This window comes from Bactrocera neohumeralis, chromosome 6, assembly GCF_024586455.1.
Source record: "Bactrocera neohumeralis isolate Rockhampton chromosome 6, APGP_CSIRO_Bneo_wtdbg2-racon-allhic-juicebox.fasta_v2, whole genome shotgun sequence".
In the NCBI taxonomy this organism is placed as follows: Eukaryota; Metazoa; Arthropoda; class Insecta; order Diptera; family Tephritidae; genus Bactrocera; species Bactrocera neohumeralis.
In genome coordinates this window covers 31,967,805-31,990,211 of record NC_065923.1, presented here as the reverse complement: position 1 = coordinate 31,990,211, position 22,407 = coordinate 31,967,805, and the positions used below count along the sequence as shown (strand labels likewise).

Below are 22,407 nucleotides of genomic sequence, written 5' to 3'. Positions count from 1 at the left end.
GAGATATTTAAGCTCTCGCTGCAGTCAAGCGATCGTTTGACAGTCGGTCGGGCGGGGTTGTGCGTGCGGTAGACTGCAGTGCACACCGTTTCAAATGTCAACAAAAGCTTAGCTATGAAGTAATACGAATACATACACACAAGTATGAGATAACTTATAGTTTTTTACGTATATGTATGTGTGTGTAAGTTGTTCTCTAACGCAATAGTACGTGTAAATGATCGCTGCAGCTCTCTCTTGCACTCACTTTGCTGCAATTCTCAATTCTCAATTTTTATATTTTTTTTTTTTGGTTTCTAGTGTAAATAAACAAATATTAAGTCATAAAACACGAGTACTAACACAAGCATTAGAATGAGCATGAGTCTCAATTACATTTCTATATAAAACACATATACACACACACCCACGCTAGACGGCAGGTGTCTCTAGAGTCTAGAGATATTCTTTATTGCAAACTAAAATGCAGCTCTTAATACAAAAAAGATTTTGACTCGAGTTGGGCCTGTATGAAGTAGCTTGATAAGCGGTTATTTATAGTTGAGCGCTAAATAAATAGGCTTAATTTCTTTTAAAGAGAGGCCGTGAAAAATTTCATATTTGGATCAAGAACGTATTTAGAGGTACCAGAGTAGTTTATATGCTTTATGGAATGATGTAGCAATTGGAAATCTTTTGTTTCTCCAACTTAAGAGGCGGTCTTTAAGGGTTTGAAATACATCAAGTTTCTCCAAAGCGTTTAGAATTGTTTGAGAAATTTTAAGCCAGTGGGGTGGCCCTTTAAATTACTAATAATTCAGCTGAGCGATGAAGTGCTTTTTAACCAGTGCCATTATTTGGGAGCTGGTCTCCAAGCGTTATTGGATGGTGAACTGTAGATAGCTTAAGATCTTAGGTTAGCTGTGAATACCCAATAAACAGAGGCAGATATATTGGTTAGTCTGAAAAGTTTTTTCGTATTTCTAATCAAACTTTAACTTAGTCTTTTTTATATTAATAATAAATAAATAAACAAATATGTACCATTTTGGTCGACCACTTTTTGCCATTTTTCCGCTAGAGACATTATTCCATCAGTGTAAAACTTTCATCAGTGTTAATCGAAATTTCCAGAACGGAAGCGATCGAACCATTGTTGTGCTACACGAACTGATACAGCATTGTCTCCGTAAACTTTACAAATTCCATTGTTGGTTTGCGTGGCATTCTTCCTTTTATATATAAAAATTTCAAAATATAGCGAATATCTTCACTATTTTCACTAATTTTTGAACAGCTGTAACTCTTTTTCGTCTTTTCCGAATTTAATTATTTTTGTTAAATAAAGCTTAAAATAATAATAAAATGTGATTTGGTAGGACTGGAGATTGCAACAACATCTATTGACAAAATACGAAAAGGCTTTTTCGACTACCCAATACAATTATTCCTAATTTTATTGAGAAAAGAAGTACCCTGGGCTCGCACCCATCAGGATTGAGACCAGTAAGATGCTGGTGAAGGCATACTGGAAAAACTGATATTAAAAACTTTTCTTTCGGGCTGGTGAGAGTGGTATTCCATCAGTTTAGAGGACAAGTAACGTTCTAAGCTCATCACCATTAAAGTGGAGTGTCCTTCGACAGAACTATTGTACAACATGCCAAAGTAGCAGTTTGTAGCGGAGTCTTAAATGTAAAAAGCATACACCAATTAACAAAAACCCCAACATTGAAAATAATCGACAGAGAATAAAAGCGAGGAATTCAGCAATGTTTTCAGTCGTATCAGAATTCTTCGATCACCAGTGGTACAACTAACCCCAAAGTAGCGCGAACACAACCGGAGAGAACATGGTATCTACCGAGTCCACAAGGACGATCTCATGAGCAAACCTGGCAAAAACCCTGACAAAACAATTTGCGGCGCCCTGGGCCACCACATCTAAAAGACGCACCACCAGTCATGCGGAAACACATTATGCTGCGCATCTTAGAAATGGAGAAGTTGAACAGTAGAAGACGATGATGCCGAGAAGGCCCGACGATAAGCAAAAACTGGCGAAAAGCACACCAAATGCTGATGGCTCAGGAAAGCCAACAGAAAGGATTAGTATCAAAAGCAAGCCAAAAAGATGACCGGAAGCTGTGATTATAAAGCAAACGAAAGAGAAGATCTACGCAGATGTCTTAGCGATATCGAAATGCATCTAAAATCCGATGAAGCAGAAGTCAAAAAGAAGTATAAATCTAGAGGTCAGACGGCAAGCACGAATTTCTTTGAAACTTTAAAGAGCACGTTAAAAGAGACCGCATCGCTAGCCGAGCTTAAACCAAATGCCACAGTAAAGATTACAGATCTCAATTCCCAAACCACAAAGGAAGAAGTAAGTGCAGCAATAGAGAGCGGTTTCTTAATAATAAGTACTTGATTCGAAAATAAATATATCCCTACATTATATAGCACAGAGCTATACACAAACCGACCGATCAAAATCCAGCTCTTGTATCGAAAAATTTTTATTTGAAAAGATATTTTCACGAAATTAAAAATAATATATCGGATGACTTTTTATACCCTTTTATGATATACTTCGGTGCCGCCTAGTGCACTGCGAACAAAACAGCTAAGTTTCTGCAACAGTAATTAGCTTCACGTATGATTTTAAAGCCAGTGACATTGGCGGATCGCTCCTCTTTTCCGATTTAACTTAACATGATACCTATTCTATCCTATCTATTTTCATCAAAAGTTTAAGATAGGTGGACCGTTATTATAAACCAATTTTTAAGAACATTTATTTCTCATTTTTTATATACATATGTATATTTCATGCCCAACACTTAAAGCAGACCCTTACACATCAATTATATTTTACAACTTAAGAAATGACTTGACAACTTCACTAAATAAATATAAGATAATAAATATATGACAATATAAAAATAAAGGGTCTCATCATTTACTCTCTGGTAATAAAAATAAAATAATATAAATAGTGTTAGACAATTGACAACAAAAAATTAATTAGTACCACTTGGCATAACATTTAAAGAATACTAATATATAGTATATATACTATATAGTATATTAATATACTCTCTAGAAATGACGATGTTGAGATGAATAAAGAGATAGATAATAGGGCTATAGTCTTGATCGAAGACATGTGTTATGTCATGCGCAATAGTTTATTTGTCAGGTTAGGAGTGCCAGCGCCAAACTGTGAAATGAATGATTGCATTGCTTAATGGTAAAAGTGTTGAAGATTTCTTTGAGCAATTGTTAACTATCGGTTATAGTTGAGTACCTGTTGATGAACCGAGCAGATTGATTTTATTTCCCCTGTTATTTCTGTAACTTTGTCTCATCGATCATCGAAAGATGAACTTATCAACAGACATCATTACCAAACATTAAGGTAATGAATTGTTGAGTGAGCGAGCAATTTTAGCGGGAAAGAATAAAGATGTAGAAGACCTAACCTACGAGTTCAGAATGAGGACATTAAATCAATGCATGCATTCAAATCTATTGGTTAAGCCATGTATGAAGATGAAGCCACTAACTAATCAATTGAATATTTAAACTCCTTGGATGAGACTGGCTTGCCAACGCAAAATTTACGCCTAATTGTTGGCTCCGTAGTAATAATGCTTCGAAACATAAACCTAACAAAACTATGTAACGGTACACGTTTGGTGGTAAGTAAATTGATGAGCAATGTGATATGCTTTACAATACTCAAAGGAAAATTCGAAGGTGAGAAAGTTTTGACTCGGAATATACCTATGATCCCAACCGATATGCCATTTGAGGTTAAAATACTTCAAGTTCCGATTTGTCATTCGTAAAGACCATAAATAAATCACTGGCTCAATCTTTTAAAGTTTGTGGTCTGGAATATGCTTTTCGCATGGTCTATTATATGTGACATGTTCAAGGGACGGAAGATCATTTGCGTTGTTTGTTCTTGTGCTTGATAATTAAACAGAAAATATTATGTCTCTCAAGGTACTTAACTGAAGAGTACAACCTCTGCACTAGATTACATGAATAATAAAGAATCTTTAAAATACTTAAATATTTTATTTGTATTTCCTAAAAAATTGACTTAATGAAACACAAAACCTGCTTATTTGTTTCCTCTAAGGCAAAACAGAGTTCGCCGGGTTCTCTAGTATTTGATATAAGGTTTGTAAGAAAACCGAAAATCATTATACATATGTAGTATATGAGAGTTGTGGTATTATAGAACCGATTTAATCTATTAACTATTATCATGTCACATACTAAAAAAAGCTCCCTAGGTTTCATTAAGATACCCCACATACAAACAGCAATTATATGAAGTAAGGTCAGCCGGATATTCGAAAATCCTGATATTAGTTATATGGGACTAGGTCAAGTTTTCGACCACGTTTTTTCTATTTAAGGCACAAAGATACACTGTTACGAATAAAAAACTCTATTTTCATTTTATTAAAGTAACTAAGCTATTGGCCGATATAGAGGCATGAAGCCACTCGGAAGTTCGAAAATTTGTATAATAGGCATATAGGGCCTCATGGAAGTATTTGAGCCTATTCAACCCATTTTGAACACGTAGTCATATTAACATCAGGAAAGGATTTTTTCTGCATTTAAACATTGACGAATAGTTTGAACAGTTTTAATTAGAGTTGCACAATTTGTGGACATAAGATATCATATTCCAAAGGCATTATTCGTGCAAAGCTTTATGGCATTATATTAATTGCTTCTTGATTTGTACTATATAGGTTGTTGGCGTGGTTGTGGTCCAATTTCGCCCAATTTCCCAAACTGAAAATATGAGAAGAATGACTCGGACTAAATTTAGTCGAAAGTGACCTCCAAGATGTGCGTTTTCACCTAAAAATGAGCAGTGCCACACCTATCGTCCAAGGTTTATCCCGGCTCCCATAAAGCCCTCTCATGTCGTCTCGGATGTAAAATTGTATGCCTCTGTCGCATTTAGTTATTGATTTATAGCTCTTTTAGTAGTTTTTAACAATACCGTTATAGAGGCAGTGAACGGGGTTATCTTCCAGTTTCAATAATTTTTACAGTGTCGATAGGGGTGTTTAAGGAATTAACCCAGAACGAGTATGGTTAGCTGTGGCTTTAGTGATTTAGTATATATGTATTTGAAACCTATTAGAGGGCCTTTTAGATCCTCTCTGCAAAATTAGACTTTTATATCTTAATTTATAGCATTCACAGCTTATACTTTTTAATTAATGGCATTTTGTGGGCGTGGGTGTGGTCTACTTATGCCCATCTACGCACTCTGCCTTACTTTGTTGCCATGAAACATGTGTACCACGATTCATCAAGATATCTCTACTCAGGACGGATAGGCTTAATCGTTTATATATATAAAACCATGTCCATCTCGATTAGTTTTAGGCTACACTGAAGCTATAATATCCTTCATAAATTCTTTCCTATTTCATTTCTTCAGAGATTGCAATATTGCCTTTGACAATAACCGAAGCCAAAATTTCGTGAACATAGTACGCCGTCATATGACACACAAGCACTTTATTCCGATCGTTCAGTTTTTATGACAGCCATTTCTTATGAGCCACTGCTGTAGGCTCTGTCAAAGCAACTCCTTAGTGAGAATAGAACGTGTGCAAAGCTTCTGATTGATATCTTTAAAACTAATAGAAAGTGTGCAAAGCTTTTGATAGATATCTTTTAAAGGTAGGAAGTTTGTGTGTATACAGACAGGTGGACAAGGCAAAATATCCTTCTGATGGTACTTTATTTTGTATATGCCAAGTTTAGGCTATAAAAAGATCTCAAGCAAAACAAAAAACAAGAAAAACATGTTTAAAGTTTTACATACTGAAGCTTATTGAAGTTGACTGACCTAAAAGCTAGTTAGATAGGCAAAAATATTTTATTAATTATTGTAGGTAGAATTGTACCCTAAAGCTTTATTTTAAGCCAAACAAATATTACACATTTTGAACATCCTAGATTGGACTAGCTATAATGAAAAAACAAATTTTTTCTCTATTTTTGGAAAAATCATGAATTCCTTTTCCATTATTCCAAGCTCTTTCCTGCTGGGCATCCAAGCCATATGCATTTTACATTCGAGCAAAGCTTTGCTTTTAATAGAAAACATCGCCCATTACCGCACACTTGTAAGCACACAGGCATAGCCACAGAAACAAATACATGTGTGGTCCCCCAGAAGAGTCTGTATTCAAGGTTGTCATATTGCTATTGAATTTTGTAGACATGCGAGTGAGAGAGTGAGTGAGTGATAATAGTAATTACAGCTGTTGACGTACCTCTTTTTCTAGTTGCCAATCGTAATTGTTTTGTTTTTTTCTTTTCTAATTACTGAAATTACTCAAAGCGAAAGCGTATACACGTAGTACTTGTTAGTAATACTATATTAGAGACTAGTACTAACACAGATTACACATTATTGCACTAAAGTGCACTCTCTGCTCAGAACTAAGTCACTCTTAATTAGACGTACTAGCGCAAATAGGAAGCTGGTTGTGGAGCTTTCGCCATCGATGTTTACTCGCATATAATTAAATATATAGTACTGTTATTATTATTTAATCGAATGTCTTGTAATTATTTAATTTTATTTCCAAGCTTTCGATAAGCTTATTTCTGATTTCTATTGCATAATACATTTTATTTTGTTTGAATTTTGTGTAATTTATTTCAAAATTATTTTTAATTTCTGCAACAACACAAAATATGTATTCATTACTGTAAACTACAATGTAATTGTAGTAAGTATTTAAGTGAAATAATAGCCTCATTATATCAATAGTTTATAGTCATTGTTCGGGACTTTCGCTTCATAATATTATATGTATATATTAAACGGTAAAACATTGTGTTTAAAGCCATCTTCAAACGGTTATTGGATTCTTTTCGAAAGTGCATGTAATGTACTAAAAATGAAGAGATATTATTACGAGATTGATTCCGAATGCCTAACCATTTTTACGTTTGTCCGTACGATTGCGGTAGCTTGAGTAAAGCAATATTATACGATCTTCAGGTACCTTTTTAGTTCTTTGGACCATAGCGTGCTTTTTGTGAGGAAGAAAGACGTTTTTTCAACAAAAAGGAGAAGGCGAAGAGATAGAGAAATGTTAGCAAAAATGAAGCCAGCTAAAAAAGTTTCAAATCGGTGCCGGCTTCTGTAAAGACAGGAATGAAAACCTGATAACATTCAGAGTACACTCGAAATTTGGAAAGAGCACTTCTCGGAACTAAATGGCGAAAGAAGTGCTGCAACGGTTCTTCACCGAACTCGCACCAACAAACGACTGCGCCAACATTGTCGTCGAGTCATTCGAACAAGACAAGTTAAAAACACGTCGAAGGCGGCTTAAGAATAACAAAGTCCCAGGAGACGATGGATGACCGACTGAGCTGTTTAAAGCCGGCAGCGAGCAGCTGGAAAAGCGCATGTTATAGCTGTTAATCATGATTGGATCGGATGAACACATGTCCAATATTGGTTGAAATATGAATGTACTCTGTCCCATCAACAAGAAGGGAGGTCCCACAGTTTGCGTTAAATTATCGCGGGGTTAGACTTCTTAACATTGCATAGGTCGCTATTGGCAGCTGTAAATTTGAAAAAGTTATGGACTTTCTATATTTTGGAACCAGCATAAATTCCACCATTAACTTATGCTTGGAGCTCAAGCACAGAATAACTCTTGCCAACAGATACTACCTTGGGATTGGTAGGCAATTGAAAAGGAGAGCTATTTCCATGCTCTATAAGCTTCTCGTTATTCCCGTCTAATTATATGGCACTGAAACATGGGCAAAGACGATCGGAGATGGAAAATAAAGCACTTGGAACATTTCAGAGAACTTTTATCCACGAAAGCGATGATAGTAGATAAATAACATTTGAACTCAATGGCTTTCGTTGGTATTAAATCGGTTTAAGCAATTCGCTTTACCATCCACATTTCTATTGTAAGTCCCAACCCCTTACAGTAACTGTATATTTATCTTCCAAAAATTTTTAACAAATGCCATAGAATGCACTTTAGTAGCAGATATCTTAATTGCTTAGATACTTCGGATAATATTCTTCTCGTCATATGATCGACAATGAAGATTGTTAGATGAAAATGATGTTTTCTGATATTTGAAAATGGACTGAAAGTATATAAACTTATTTTCTCAGTATTTCTGCACATTCCAGACTTTTATTATTATTTATTTATTATATTTATTTTTTTTCAATGCATATTAGCAGGCTTTGGGAAGAATTTTAATTCTCTAGAAACCATTGATTTCCACCGAAAGATTGTGGTTCTACAATACACAAATTCAAATGAGCATTCAACGCTGGATGCGAGGGAATTTTCTTGTGTTTACAATTTACGTATTTAAACGATAATCTCAGAGTTAACTTTTTAACTGTGGCGTGTGCATTTTAAAAATAATTTGTACTCCTTAAATACAGGTAGCCGCTGATATTGGCCGATTTCAGCTCTATTATCTATTATCCGATCTGTTAACTTTTATTATCATGCTATACACAAAAAAAAAATTTCACTGGGTTTTATTAAGGTACCTTACATACAAATGTCGATCATATGAAGTTAAGTCAGCAAGATGTTATGAAAATTCTGATATAGGGAATAGGTGAAGTTTTCACTCAATTTTATACATTTTAGGCACACAGATACACTGTTTTGAGTTGTTATGTTATGTATGCTAAGTTTAGATGTGGTGAAATGAGCACCGAAGACGATAAAAGCAGTGGATTGCCTAAAGACACTGTTACCGACGAAAACAACAAAAACGTGCTCAACATAACTTTGGATGAATGTAAAGAGAAGTTGTTCAAGATAGCAGGAACGTTAATGATATCAACTGGACGAGTACATCATATCATTCACGAAAATTTGGATGTGAGAAAGCTCTGTGCAAAATGGGTGCTCCGCGAGCACTTTTTAAACTAAAAACAACGACGAGTTGATGATTCGGAGCAATATTTGGAGTTGTCCAAGCATAAAAAATGTTTGCCTTTTGGATGAAACATGACTATTTTACTTCACGCCGAAGTCCAGTGGACAGTCGAACGGGTGTACTGCACACCATGAACCCGCTGCAAAGCGTGGAAAAACGCAACAATCGGTTGGTAAAGTTATGGCGTATGTACTTTGCGATGGAAGAACCATTAACAACAACTCTTACATAGCATTATTGTACCATTTGAAGGACTAAATCGCGGTAAAGCGGCCGCATTTGAAGAAAAAGGAAGTGCTGTTTCATCAAGACAGTGCACCGTGTCATAATTCAGTGAGAACGATGGCAAAAATCCATGAATTGGGCTTTGAATTGCTTACGCAGCCACCGTATTCCCCAGTTCTGGCCCTCAGCCACTATCTTCTGCTCTCAGATCTCAAAAGAATGCTCGCAGTGAAGAAATAATCATCGAATAAAGAGGTGAGTATGAAGGTAACCTGAAGAGAGGTAACCTGAGAGTTCGTCCAAATTGTTTCATATACAGATATGTTGTGATCGTTAAACCTATTTATGAGATATTATGTACTATGTAGCCATGATTTTAAAGAGTGCGCCATAAGACCCTTATGTATTACCATCGAATTGAGGGTTACTATTAAAACTTATAAATTTTGCTGGTCTATTGCCCTACCTAAAAATACCTAATTTTGACATTTTATTCACATAAAAGAATAAAATAGTAGAATTTACCTTTTGAGTCTTATTAAACACATTATTCGAAATACACAAAAATTTAACATTTAAGATTTTGATAAAAATGGTGACTGCTTGTCCCATTCTCAATATAACATTTGTAAAACGGGCTTTGTGGATGATGGTGATGCCATGAACTCGAGCTATGAAAAACAAAATCAAACTATTACCTAAATCTGCATAAGATTGGTTAGTATAAAGTAACATACACTAGCTTTACATAAAGTTCAAAAAAATCATTCAATTTTATACACAAAATTTGAAAAATGAAGTTTTGATAAAAGTGCGTTTAAAACATTGCGTGCTTCAGCAGTTTGTAGTGTCCGTCTGTATATATGTATACGAACTAGTTTCTTAATGTTTGAGATATCAATTTGAAATTTGCATCTGTTATTATTTCACCAAGAAGCTGCTTATTTGGCGGAACTGGCGATATCGGACCACTAAAGCAGATAGCTGCCATACGAACAGAACGGTCTGAATAAAGTGCTTGAATGAGAAGCCACATTTGGCAAGGATTATTGTCCAAAATAAGGGTGCAAATAATGAAGAAATTTCTCAGATAGAGTTGCTGTGGGATATAGCAGCCATACAACTGAGTGATCAAAGTTCTTGTAAAACAGCAATTAAGATTACTCATACGCCATGGATTTTTACGTGGAACACACAATCCTTTGAAGAAATTGATGCAAGTCGATACGTAGTCACAAAATACAAAATAACGTAGCATCACTTTTCATAAGTTTGCAGACGAAGGAAAAACGATATAATAGAAACCACTCACACTGAAATAAATTTGAGTTTTGGTTATAAAATAGTTATGTATTGGTTATATCTGTCAGCGAATGCCGAAAGTTTTATACTAGCATATTTACATATATGTAATATAATGTAGGGAATCGTAAGCAATAAAAAACTGAATTTCGATTTTATGATGATACGCCGTTTTGCATTTGAGGTGACGATTTGTGGACTGAAAAAAGGTTTTGACTATTTCACTTTTTCACCCGTAGGTGTTTGTGTATAAAGTACTAAAACAAGAAAGATCAATGGGAAACAAATTTCAAAACTAAATCAAGATTTTTGAAAAATTTTCAATTTTAACAGCAATTTGGTGGCAAGCTTAGTAATATACTTATAGGTAATTGAAAGAATTTATATTCAAATGATTTATCATCATTAATATACATTCGTAGATAGACAATGAATTCAAAATTTCCAACATTCGCTGATGAAAAATTCATTGCGAGCAAAAGAAAAAAAGAAGGCTGAAAAAAAAAATAAAATAAAAAAACCCTTTATATTTTTTAAGAAAGCGTAAATTAAAAATATAAAGAATAGATATTTACTTCGTAAAATAAATAGGCTCCACAAATAAATAATTAAATTGATGGAGGGCAAGCGAAAATACTAACACAAACAAATAAAATAAATAAATATATATGTGTATATATAAAATGAATAAAAAAGGCTGTCTCATTTTACATTTTAATTTATTTAAAAAATAAGCAAATTGGAATTATTGACGCAGGTGAGCGTAATTGGATATATATACCTTAAAAATTAGCTGAATTTACTAATAAATAGGTCACATGATCACAAATATAAGGGATCAGATTATGTATAGTGATCAAATAACCGCGTAAGCGGTGTCTACGCCAATAAAGATGAAGCATAATTTATTTTCGGTTAGCCTAATCTAAATAATTACAGTAAAAATTGCGATATGAGACAATGAGCGTCCCACCAACAACCTTTAGGTGAAATCTCAGGAATGATTTGACCAATTGCGATTTAACTTTAACCATATTATAACTACTCCTAGTTCCCGATTATCATAATTTTAAATTCAGAATAACTCTTTCATTAACAGTGTCTACTCATATATTAATTAAAAAGCAAAAGGTTGACAAATAAAACTTTATATAAATATTGCCTTTGAGGTGTCTAAAAATTGTCGAAATCACAACTTGTCTTCTGAAGCAACAAAATATCGATTATGTGCGCCTTATTCCCATTCCCGATTGTTTTAACCAATATATCGTTAAATCAGTGAGGTATAATAATGGGTTGTCAAAAAGTCTTGCGGTATTTTTATTGATTTTTTTTTTTTTATTGAAATTGAAATGAATTTTTGATGACTCATGCCCAGCTCTTGACAGATGCTACGGCTGCTACTATGCCGGTCTCTTTCGACCAATTCAGCGATTTTATCGCAATTTTCGACGACAGGCCTTCCGGAGCGTGGCGCATCTTCGACCACCTCTACACCAGAACGAAAACGTTGAAACCATCGTTGTGCGATGGAAATGGAAACTGTATCGGGTCCATAAACTGCACAAATTTTATTGGCGGCTTGAGATGCATTTTTGCCTTTATCGTAGTATTACTGTAAAATATGCCGTATTTTCTCTTTATTTTGCTCCATGTTTGCGACGCTATAACTCACGAACGACTTAAAAGAAACGACAATCAATCAAACACGTGTTAGCGCGTGAAATGAGCTTTCCAAAAAGGTATAGCATGACCCGATGCGACGAATAAAACTAGAACTACGCGCTTTCAGCGCCAACTAGCGAAAATAACGCAAGACTTTTTTGACAACCTTTTAATTAAATCATAATTAACGTACAAATATGGAGGCTAGCTACGAAAAATAAGACATAACTTGTACAACAAACTGCTGTGGAAGCACAATGTGAAAGAAAGGCCATCCGTTATATGCATGTAGGCAGATGTACACAGAGTATAAGGCAAACTTTTAACCTGCCGGACCATAGCATTATATTTCAAGCAGAGGCCTTTGCTATTGAGAAAGTCACGAATCTAACCTATAACACACCAACAGGTAGATGGAGCTACCTTAACAACCATGCAGCAATCAAAACTGTAGACTCGATTCGCTGATATAGCCAGAAGTGTCTTGGGAAGCAGGGCAGTAGTTAAGAGTGTCGCCAGTAATAAGCGACTTCACTGCCAAGTCACTAAAACATCGAGGACAATGAGATAGTGAACAGAATTGGCAAGAGCATGGCTGTCATCCGAGAACGTGACTGGACGGAGCATGGTAAGGAAAAAAAGCAAAAGTCATGCAGAAAGCGGCATAACAAAAACAGACATAGTTGCTACCCTCTTGGTAGAAGATGCTGTACGAACATCATTGGAATACTACAGGCCCGCAGATCGGAATGATCTGCAGGTATAGTCAAAAACAAGTAACCAGGGAAACAATGGAGTATCTCTTGTGCACTTCTACCGTAGTAGCAAGGCAACGATTAAAACATTTTGCCATCCTACGGTATGAGACAATTGAAGAGGTGGCGCTAGCCTTTCGAAATTCTCCCAAAGCGCTGACACCGTGGAGGATGACCACTTCTCATGAAATACGTAGCCGTATTCTATCTGGCCAATGCTACCAAAACAGGTATATACGTAGCCTGCCTAAGTAACCTAACTTAACTCTTGTCAGAATTTCAAACTTCTGATATATAGGATATCATATAAGCGAAAACCTCACAAACAATCAATGCATTTCCATTGTCATTGCGTATCATAACGCTCAAATAGAGTCCCTTGTTGACAATTCGGCTGGTCGCAGGAATTCAGAGTGCACCACATCTCGACTATCGAAGAAAACTGTCACCATAAGCTTGATTTTTGACCTGCTTTGTCACCGTTTTCTCGTCTTCCTCTCATCGGCAGTAATAATACGTTTCATGACATTCTGGTTGTCGGAAAGCATTGTTTCTCAGACGTTAACGTGACGCTGTTTTTTCGAAATAATTGAGTGATTTTGGAACTAATTGGGCCTCGTTTTTCTTAGACTCAAATGATCTTTCAAAATTGTTATCAATGATCCTTCCGATATTCCATCGTTGCCAGTAAGATGTTTATACCTTAATAAACACCAATACTTTTATTTCGATAGAACTTAACCGTCAATAGCGACCGTTGTCATGCCTTGATAACCTTGATAACGTTTTGGGCCGGACGATTGACCACAAAGATAAAAGTAAAGTCTAAAGTCTAAGCATACCGACGAAAAAAAATTGCAGATCATTACATATTAAGGGGGTATTCAGGTCTAGGATTTTGAAAAAATCGATTCTTTTTTGCATATTTTGAAAGTTTTGACTTTCAAAAATATGACCTTCGAAGGATTTTTCAAAATTGGACTTATTTTCGGAGATACAGCAGATTTTGTGACGTGGCGTCCGTGTTCACTAGAATTGTCTCCTAAACTATAAACGCGTTTTTCTCGAAACTACTTTTTTGAGGTGGTTGACATGATATCTCAAGCTCTACTTAACCGATTCCTTTGAAATTTGGTATATATATCTTCTTTATACAATGCTCTATCGTGTCTGCCTTGGATTTCCAAAAATTTTTTTTGAAGTATTTTTAAAAAATTCGTAAAGGTCAAAAAATCGGATTTTTATATTTTCCAGTATTTTATCTGCCTACAAAAAATTATTTATTATAAGCATACTTGTATATATCACCAAACTTAAAACGCCTCTCATGCTTAGGCTTAAAAACTGCATAAAACACCCTGCCGCCTTTATTGAGATAACGCAAATTTTCCGTAGCATAGAACAAAGAAATGGTTTCACTGGAACGTTATCTCCAAATTACTTAGAAAGAGAAAATCTTGCAATAAAGCGCAAACCGTCGTTTATTGCTTATTGTCCGGCATGAGCGGCGGAAATACGCAGGAATTTAGCGACAAAGAATTAATAATAAATAAAAATTGTAGCTTTTGTTTTTGCTCCAAAATTGCAATGCAGTCGATTTTGCCAATTCCCTCTATGCATATTGTGTCTTCTTCTTTTTCTCATATTTTAATCGTATGACACTTTTGCTCGCGCTTTCCGCTTGCCATGGGCGGCTTGTCTGCAGGAGCTTCTGTTCGCGCATTTCGCATTTCGCACTTTTCACTTTCTTTAGCGCATTTACGGCGCACACACATGCACACATACACACATAGCTGGCCATAATCTTAAAAAAAAACAAAAATCTTTTTTAGCAAAACAAAAGCGCCCCGCAGCGCCGCGCGTTTGCTAATTAAATTGCAATTAACGTAATTAAGTTTAACAAAAATCGCCAACACAGCAACGAAAAGGTTCTATAAAGCGTATGCAATAAAATATTAATACCAACACACATGCATGTAACGCTTCACACACATACATATGTACATTCTGACCACCGCTGCTGCGACCCTTTGCGGCGCTCCCTTCACCACCTGCCGGCCTGCAACGCTGAATTGGCAAATTCGCTCATTGCAATCACCGCTGCGCACTGTTTTGCCTTTTTGAGATTTTTCCACAAACCCCCGGCCACCCCTGCGCGCTGCCAGCAACCGGATATCAGTCTGTGGCCGCTACACGCTTATTAGCTCATTGGCTGTTAATTGTGTTGGTATTTCTTAAAAAGCGCCTATTTGCGCTTAATGACACTCACTAACACTCATACAAATACACATGCATAACAGCATACATACATACATACATGCATACATATATATATACATATATACAAGTTTACTACCACATCTATACACATAAATAACCATACACACATCCATAATTTGCCTTGTGCGTGTTCTATTCACGCATACATTGGCACTTAGCAAAAATAACAACAAAAAGTTTAAATTACATAATATTTCTTTTCCGCGTTGCGCCGCATACCCATGTAATCGCTTTCGGCCGTGCCTTTTGTTCCACTATTTGCAGCTCTTCGGCTGAACCGCCTCGTGTTGCACTTGAACTGTTGCACTTGACGAAGGCTGTGTGGCGCTTCGTGGCTTGCAGCTTTTACTTTTAAGCTTGTACAGCGCGCTAGCGGCTTGTCGAACTGTAAATTATGTGTGGCGTTCGGTTTAGTAATTGGAAAATCGATTCAATTACTTCAATTAAATGCATATATATTGTTTATAAAAATTTTAAATTTCACAATTTTTGCTAAAATCACAAAATATTCAACTTTCAGCACTCCACTTTCATTTGACTTGCAATATTTAGCAATTTCGGACTTTCAAGATTTTTCTTTTTCGTTTACAAAAATGCCAACGCACGAAGAACGCACAACTTGGTCACAAATCTTTCCGCACTTGCACATAAATTTTTCAATATTTTCGCATTTCGCCCACAAAAACACTTCAAAAACTAATAAAACTGATCACTTTCGTTAACGATCGTGTGTGCATTAGTAATCTAATGATTATAATTTCCAGCAGCTGCTTTGTGATCGCCACTGATTTTCCTTTCTTTCGTTTAAAGTTTACATGCACACGTAGGCATGGCATTACATTCGAACCACTGGCGTCGACGTAATTACTAAATGTTTTGAACCGTTCGTTTCAATGAAAATATGACCCGTTGCAGCAGTCGTCACTGCCGTCACCGTACACCGTTCGCCGTTCACCGTTCGCGTCGTCCGCTTCGCGCGCTATTCACTAAACAAACTAAAGTCGCAAAATTTCTAAGCTCATGCACTTTTTACCAGCCGCCCGTGGTTTTGGTAAAAAAATACGTTCTCACTACCACATTCGCACATTATCCGGCATTGCGAATGCACTCAAAATGCAAAATAACGCGAAAAATTCTCGAGCAAAATGCGCTATGTTGGGGGTAGATGGGTCAGCGTACGCTTACAACTGAGCTCAATGCATGTAGAAAGTGTATTGAGTGGGCTGTTGGCTGTGTGAGCGGGTGGCTGAGTGAGATCGGCATAAACTAAAAAAAAAGAATTAAAATAATTTAAGACAAAGTACCGATCTGGTTCAAAACACTTTCAAAGCAAAGTTTTAGTTATGCCATTCTTTTAAAGATCACTTCAAGTTGAGCGCAAGGTGGCACGAAATTACTCAAAAATACACGAGTGAAATTTGAATGATTTAACTCAATGCTAACTTGCCGTATTGAGTATTATAGAGCATATTGATTACTAAAAAACTATTAAAGTATTATTAACAATAATATGAGCACCCTGTATAGTATCACTGTTACTTAAAAAATATTAAAACATTAAAATATCAATGTTAAGAACACCGTGTATACTATCACTGATCTAAGTTATCTTAAGCTCCATCTTTAAACGTTTATGAATTGCATTTGTTGAGCGGCGCGTGCGGAAAATCTCATCTCGAAAGCGATCTGTCTACACGTGCGCCTCTAATAACTGCTGCGAAAGCGATTTTCTAAATCATTTTGTGGCTTTTGTTTTTTAACAGTTTTTACTCTAAGTTTTTACACACTTCATTTTGTTGGAGATGCGCCTATCGTAAACTCTTGACTTCATCAAACAAGAGGCTGTAGTTTTTTATATTTATTTAGCAGGCAAATATATATGTATGTTTTTCTCGGTAGTTTACTCAATTTGGTGATTTCCAGATCTCGTGCACTTTGTAAAAAGTTTCAGAATTCTTTAAAACGTTAACAAATTGAAAAACTATTTTTTCTTCTTATTAAATGATCAACAATTGCGCACAATTCTCCATATTTACAGGGCTTTTCTACTTCAGCAATATATATGCGCTGTTCAATTGCATTTCATTCTCACAATTTCTGCTTCATTGGCGTAGACACCACTATATAGCTGGCTTTTCATTGAGGGTATTTTTTAAGTGCCGGGTCCCTAACCCAGCGCACAACTTGTGGGAGGGATGGGTCGCCTTCTCACTTTAGTTCGCCTTCAAACGCTTGTTTTTTGACTACCCAGAGAATACTTGGTATAAGACCGGAAGTCGTGAGCTGCTTGAGCCATGTATAAAAGAATCGTTTCTGGCCACTTCCAAGCTCTGAAAACTTTCCTCATTTCCGCGAACTTCTGCACATGGCTCCATCCTTCTTTTCGCAACAGTCAAAATATTGTAATATATTATTGATTATTATTCCATTGTTCCAAAGTTCCGAATATGCATTTGAAAGCTACTACCCTTGCGCTTATGTATACTTACTATATCTCATTCATTTGATTTAAACAACAATATTTTTTCCACTCAAATATGTGGAACTTTGTGCCTGATAAAATGATTTTTCAAGGGGTTCTTCTTAAATAATTTACTATGAAGGCAACCACAACCCAAAGTCATCGTATTTGGATGGAATTTTACGGTGCACATGCTCTAGCGGAGCGAACATGCCAAAATGGATTTGCACGACTTAAAAGTGATGATTTTCTGCTAGAAAATGAAGAGTTTCTTGGGTGTTCAAAAATGTCTGAAGAAGAGGAACGTGTAGCACGACTCGATGAAGATTGCTGTCAAACAGTCTCGAGGAATCTCCGAAAGGCAATCAGGCAGTCATTACAAAACATTTAAATGCAGCCGGATATGTTCAAATGCAAGAAAATCGGGTGTCATATGAATTGAAGCCAAAAGAGATTAAAATTTGCATGTATGGAATGCTGCCTGAACGCTCATTTAGTAGCGTTTTGCATAGAATTGAGACTGGTGATGAAAAATGGATCCATTACGACGAACCAAAACGCAAAATATCATATGTGAAACCTGGTCAACCAAAGCAGAGGCAAAGCCGAATATACAAGACGCCAAGGTGTATGATGAGCTTCTGAAATCAGATGACAATATGAATGAGGAACGCTATCGAGACAAAAACCCAACCAATTAAAACCAGTGAATGCCGAAAAACGTACAGAATTTTCTACTACGCACAAGGCAATAATTTTCCATCATAACAATAATCGATCTTATGTTGCGAGATCACATAAGTTTGGTATCACCCGCCTTTTAGTCCAGATCTTATCTCTTCAGAATACCATTTGTTCTGGTCGCTGAAGAATGTCCTCAATGGAATATTGTTCACATCAGAAGGGGTTTTCAAAAATTGGCTAGTTTCATTGTTGGCCGGCAAGCCCGCGCAGTTCTTTTTGTATGGAGCCCACAAATTACCCGAAAGGTTAAAGATGTTATAGTTCCAGATGAATAATTATTTTTAATATACTAGGGTACATCTTCTTCTTAAACAAACGCTTAAATTTTGGAAACAACCTCACGTAACGATCCAATAATTTAATGCATAATAATGAATACTCACCAAATTCTTCATAACTTAGAATAACAAAGGAATGTTGAGTAGTTACACCTCCGCGAGTAGTAACGCTAAATGCAGTCTTCACGGCCTTTAGAATCCCATGGTTCTTTGATCATTGGATTGCCACGGACATAGTTGGCCTATTAGAAGGTTTGTTTTGAACCCTGGGTTGGTGGTCGTGGTGGTAATTGGAGATAGACAACCTGCAGAAATGCCTGATGTGTTAATGCCAAGGCTACCTCCGTCCGTTTAAAATTTTATTAGGCGTCGGACCAAGTTCCACTCCCGTCATAAATACATCGATGTGGTAGATGTAAGTTGAGATGACTCCTTCTATGCGCTAGTCAGCTCGGAACAAATTTCTTCACAATTGTTTTTTATGTAGACGTGTGTGATTTAAGGCAGCAGTAGATTTACTGCTCCAGAGTACAGCTTTTTTCAGAGAAGTAAGCATTTACTCTAACAGTAGAGCGCCGAGATTGTCACAATTTAGTCAAGACGTGGCTGTTCTTACTAAACATAGCATCGTGTATCGCTGAAACTTGCAAAGTCGATGAGCTAGCAAGATGGGTACCCGTACCCCGCTCCCATCAGAGTGGAAACGAGTCGGATCGCACTTGTCATCTTGTGTTTTAGCACTGAACCTTGCATGCGCTTAGCCAGTGTTGGTCGACGACCAGCGTTTATACCTTTTTATTGAGTTAATCGTATACTTTCCTTATCCCGCAAACGGTATATTAAGCTTGCCTAGAAGTTTGTGATACCTAGAAGAAAACGTCGGCGACTGTTTGAAGTTTTTTTGTTTCGGAGTTCTGCATGATTCATATTGCCCGATCAGGATGTACCTCTTTCGGAATCACGCCCAGTTAGTATTATCTAACTTTACTGGACTTAAGGAGCAGTACGCCTACGTACTAAACCCTTAGCTCCTGCTGCTGTAGCTTGTATTTGGACCTACGGCACCGCCGTTAGGCATTACTTCGCCGGATCAATCTGGGCAAGAGTGCCTCTTCAAAAACTCCCTGCGGAATTACTCAAACGGTCTTAAGCTTCTCCGCTGCCGTTCTTTCATTCTGAGCACTTGGATCGCTATTGCGGCCCAAACTCTCGTTTTCGCCAATACCAGCTTTGATTGCAGCATGTAACTTATAACGTTGTCGGCGCCATTCTTTTGTTTATTTTTCGTTTGATGATAGTTCTTTCCAGTACGTATTTCGAGCAGGAGAAAAATATATGCTCGGCATATCGGCTCTGCTGCAAAATGAGCATTTTGTGTCATCAACGTGGCCGAATCTTTGGAGGTACACCCTCAAACAGATAAATATCTGCCTCCCCGTGTTTTCTCTCAATCCAAGCTGCGTCCATCTTCCTTTTTCTGCAGCATCCCATTGTCTTTGCCACTCTTTAAAGCTCGCCTGCCTCTCTTTTTTTCGCTCGTCAGCCCGTAGACGTCTATTCATAGCTTTTGATTTTTGATAGACTCAACTTAGCTCTGAGGCCATTAAGAGCTGAGCCGATGTAGCAATGTCGGTCTGTCTGTCAGTCAGATCGAGTCACTATAGCATATAGCGGTCATACAAACTCATTGGTCCAAGTCAAAATGAAGATCAAATGTTTACCAAAGAAGCGTTTTGGTGCTTCTGTACAACTGAAGTTAAGGTTTTTTCTTCTTTTTATTCCATTTAAATGACTATTCTTGGACGACAGAGCGGCACTCAAAGATAGCTGGCAGAAGTTGCTGAACAAAAGATGACTATCGATAATTATATGAAGTTGTTTTAAAACTATCAGCATTTTGCTTATAAATCTATTAACTTTGAGTACTTAGGAAAGTATAATTAAAATTAATTCCAAGAAAAGTGCAATTAAATTTGCAGAAGTTTTGTGTTTATTTTATTAATTATCTTACATGAATACAAACAACTCTCACCGGCCAGAATAACTTGAATTGCATTTATATCAAGCATTCCACTTTTACTACATCCAACGAAAATACTCACCGATCATATTTTACAGGTATGAATAATTTTCGTATCGCTCGCGAAACACTACACTTGCAAATAACAGCGTAAACAAAAAATGCTCGCCGACTTTAGTGGCGGTGTCATCTCGATTTTCACCTCCAGCAATCGGCGGCGTCAGCTCGATTCCAAACCGCTTGCACACGAGTTGGAGGGCCAATCTACCCTTTCGCACAGAATGCGAGCGAGCGAACATGCGATCAACTCATTCGCTCAGACCCAGGCAATACGCTACGGTACAATATTTATATGTGTAAGCGCGTGTGTGTGTGTGTCGGGAAAGGTAAACATTTGCGTTGACGCGACGCCGTGTGCTCGTCTCAATTTCGAATTGAGCCGAGTGAATGTAATAAATATTACATATGACGGACTTACGTAGATTACTTAATAGTATACGTACACGTAAGCACACACACACTGCCATAAATGTTGTTTGCATGTGTGTGTGTGTGCCAAAGCTTTCTTGCCTTTAAAGTCTTGTAATGCATTTCGCCTCACTACAACCACACATTTTTACGTGTGTGTGTGTGAAATTATTTAATTTTGCTGTTAGTATACAATAATCGCTTCATTCCTCTCTCACTAGTTCGTTATCTGAGCCGTTGCACTATTGCATTGTAGAATGCGCAACCCTTTGCCCCCGAGAGACCCCGGCTTCTGGCAACTGACTCGACAGTTATTTCACTCAAGTACTACTTATTGCCTTCGCCGCGCCCGGGTGTGATCTAGTGCCTGGTTCCGGGTGTGCGCTCAGCTACTTCTAGCCACAGCTAGACAAGTTCATTGTTGGTTGGAGAGCTTTTTGGCGGTCGTCCGATCCGGTTTTTCTAAGCGGGTTCCATATTTTACACGCTGGCAATACATATTGCGCTCTCTGGTCGGTCCGGACGCTTGCTCATGCACTGAGGGTGTTAAGTTCAGTTTGGTTAAGTGGGCTTTGGTATGCGCGCACTCGTATGTCTGAGTCCGTCGCTTGAAGAACTTGTATGCTTACTATCTATACTATTTGTTTATTAGCAAAGTCTGTTTGTAAATGAAGTCTACAATAATTTTAAACAATAATTTTGCCTTTACTCAGCGTCAGTTGTTTATTTTTCCAGCAATGTTAGTAATCTAGCAATATCTAAATATTCTAAATTATTTCAGTTTTCTATTTTATCACAAATCGATCTTTGAAAATATTTATGAAATCGATCGGTTACTTTTTCCATAGACATTTTGCTTATTCAAGATCGATAAATATTTACTATATTGCAAATAAGTATATTAAATCTTGAGCGGCTTCGTTATATTATTTTTATATATAGAAGAAAAGTGTTAGTGTAGAGAAGTCATTTCTAGAGTTTGTATGCCATTTCGTATTTATATACCCTTTATGTTTTTATTTGATTAAGAAAATACATTACTTCCATTATTCTACAATAAAGTTTGCCTCGAGATGCTTCTAATAACTATTCAATCATACAAGATGCGTTCCAAAGTAAACAGGACAGAACAAATGGATTTTTCGGCTAAATCAATTTATTTTATTCAAAATAGTCTCCTCCTGCTTCAATACAGCTTTTTGCATGGTCCAAAAGCATGTC

General features: G+C 36.7%; 2 protein-coding genes across 3 annotated transcripts in view; both read right to left on the bottom strand.

The window, feature by feature from the left end:
• The window catches only part of LOC126761352 (circadian locomoter output cycles protein kaput), a 48,872-nt gene extending 32,681 nt beyond the window's left edge, over nt 1–16,191 (bottom strand). For both annotated transcript variants that reach the window (XM_050477429.1, XM_050477432.1), the window contains exon 1: nt 15,403–16,191. The gene's annotated coding sequence lies outside the window, so the exon portion shown is untranslated. The remainder of the gene's footprint in view (nt 1–15,402) is intronic.
• The window catches only part of LOC126761350 (transcription initiation factor TFIID subunit 4), a 239,487-nt gene extending 220,519 nt beyond the window's left edge, over nt 1–18,968 (bottom strand). Inside the window, exon 1 of the mRNA XM_050477428.1 lies at nt 18,964–18,968. The gene's annotated coding sequence lies outside the window, so the exon portion shown is untranslated. The remainder of the gene's footprint in view (nt 1–18,963) is intronic.
• Nucleotides 18,969–22,407: the final 3,439 nt, after the last annotated feature.